General features: G+C 42.7%; 1 protein-coding gene across 4 annotated transcripts in view; it reads right to left on the bottom strand.

The window, feature by feature from the left end:
- The window catches only part of LOC143021487 (CD109 antigen-like), a 689,873-nt gene that overhangs the window by 124,897 nt on the left and 562,476 nt on the right, over positions 1-2,500 (bottom strand). The gene's annotated exons all lie outside the window — the stretch shown is intronic.

Raw genomic sequence — 2,500 nt, 5'->3', positions numbered from 1 at the left:
TAAACATATTTCTGATATAGTCTGTTTTCATCCCTATTATTTCTTTTTAGTCTTCCACTGTCAGCGTTCACAATTCATTCTCATAAGATATTACTGCTGCCACTCTACTCTCCACTAGCCTCCTTTTTGCCCTGATTGACATTTTCTTCCTCCCCAGACAGTCTCGTTTCTCCAGTCACAAATCCTACATTCACCAACTAAATCAAGTTTTGTTTTTGTTTCCTTCTTCTACCTGCTGACACGTCCTCATAGTTACTTTCACTCATGAGTACTACAGCTGCTGATACCTTTTTAGGAGCAGTGGAGGACGTATAGTCTCTGGGTCGTAGACATACGATGTAAAAAAAAAAAAAAAAAAAAAAAAAAAAAAAAAAAAAAAAAAATTACCACCTCGTATAGTAAGTGTTTGACATAAATACGATGACTAAGTTTTGGATATTCAGTGGCCGAGCGGGTTAGAGCTTCTGTACTTGCGGCGGAGGTCAAGGCGACGGCAGTTCGAACCCTGTCGTCAGCGAGTTGGACCAAGGGCATGGTTATTTAAATTACAAACTACAAAGTCCTCTGTAAGGGGCACCGTCCTAGACTCATTAAGGTCGTGTCCTCCCCGTTGTAGTACTTATAAATGAAACCAGCTGTACATAGATAATGTCACTTTTTACATTCAACTGTCTACAAGCGCTTTTCTAGAGCTCTTGACCAGGGCTTATGTCTGTTGTGGATCGAGAACTACAGGTAAGGAAAGGGGCTGGCGCTGATCCAGTTTATCAACAAAGTGGAGAAGAGAGTTGAAACTATAGCTGTAGAGAGAGGATAAGAAATAATTAAATGAAACGACGTAATGTGAGAAATTGGAAAGGAGGTAAATTTTAGCAGAAAAAAACCGTATGCAGGTGCTTGCAGACACAGCCTAAGTCTGTTGTTTAGCAAAATATCAGCTGTTTTGTAACGAAACCAAAGCCACTAGATCCTAATCGAACCCTTCTCTGCGGTGAGGCCGCCGACGCCGGGTGTGTTGCGGCTCGGCTCCCGCGTCCGCACTCCAGTCAGAGCTGCAGGCCGCAGGCCGCAGGCAGGGCACGAGCCGCATGCACAAAGGCCATCTCTCCATAGCTCCGGCTGGGATGGCTTTCCCGTAAGATGATCCAAGCTCTTGAGACCAACTCTGTCAAGTTTATATAACGGGAATAGGACGTGACGGGCCGTCTCTTGGATTTCAACTGCTCTTTTCCTTCAGCTCTACTCCCGAAGTAGTTGAAATACGGACTAGCCTTCGCAAAAAAAAAAAAAAAAAAAAAAAAGTGTTCGCTTTACATAACGCAACGCTTCGTAATACGACGCACCTAGGGATTGGGACATATCCTGATCGTCTTTCCCTTCAGGCTGAGGTTATGAATAATAATCAGTTCTGAGCCTGCCTGTATCGTCTGACCAAATCTTACACGCGGACGGTCTTTTACGTAACCACATTTGTCGGGAGAAGCCTTTGGGTCTTCTGAGGTCCTTTGGGAGGTTAAAGTTTACAAACGACGGCCTCTTTATTATGCAATTCATTGGCCGCAGCTTCAGTTTGGGCCTTCGGTCCTTTTTTTTTTTTTTTTTTTTTTCTCGTGAATAACAAGGCTTTTATCGTCGCTGCTTGTAGACTTTATGCACAAGTTATGGTAGTGAATCACACTCTTGCACATAGACACACACACACACACACACACACACACACACACACACACACACACACACGAATAAACGTACACACACTCATGCACGCATGCACAAATACACACGCGCACACACACACAGACACACATACACTAACACACACACATACGCACACGCACACACACGCATGCAAGCACGCATGCACAAACACACATGCACACACACACACACACACACACACACACACACACACACACACACACACACACACACACACACACACACAACTATATAATCAATGTTGTATAAATATACTGTTATTTACAAAAATATATTTCATGAAACACAAATACAGTATCAATAAATAGACAAAATGTGTATTTTCATTGTTTTTAGGATCATACAATAAAAATTTTCGCACTTCTACATAAAGGAAGTTGACGTTAAAAAATGACGATTAAACAAATTTTCAGAGACTAAGAAAACTATATCAACTAACGATCTTATACTGCGAGGGAATAAGGTCGATAACCGTCACAAACGATTGTCTCATTTACCGTGTTTTGTGATTTGAAATGGATTTTCAGCTGCCGTGCCTTCCCTTGGACATAGTCACCCATTCTTTATCCATAAACATTCATGTGTACTCGTATGTGCTTTTCTTTATGTGTGTGCGCGCGCGCGTGTGATTCACCATGGTCATGGATCTCGTGTTGCACTAGTGACAGATAGCTATTTCCCTCCCGGAGGAGAGCTCAGACCTCATATATGACCGATCTATGAGTAATGCTGTGACCATACACGCACACACACACGACTCCCTGCGCAGCAATACTGACAT

This window comes from Oratosquilla oratoria, chromosome 42 (genome assembly GCF_046742065.1).
Source record: "Oratosquilla oratoria isolate Oo_2021 chromosome 42, ASM4674206v1, whole genome shotgun sequence".
NCBI lineage: Eukaryota > Metazoa > Arthropoda > Malacostraca > Stomatopoda > Squillidae > Oratosquilla > Oratosquilla oratoria.
Note: the sequence above shows the minus strand (reverse complement) of the source record. Positions and strands in the feature narration are given on the sequence as shown.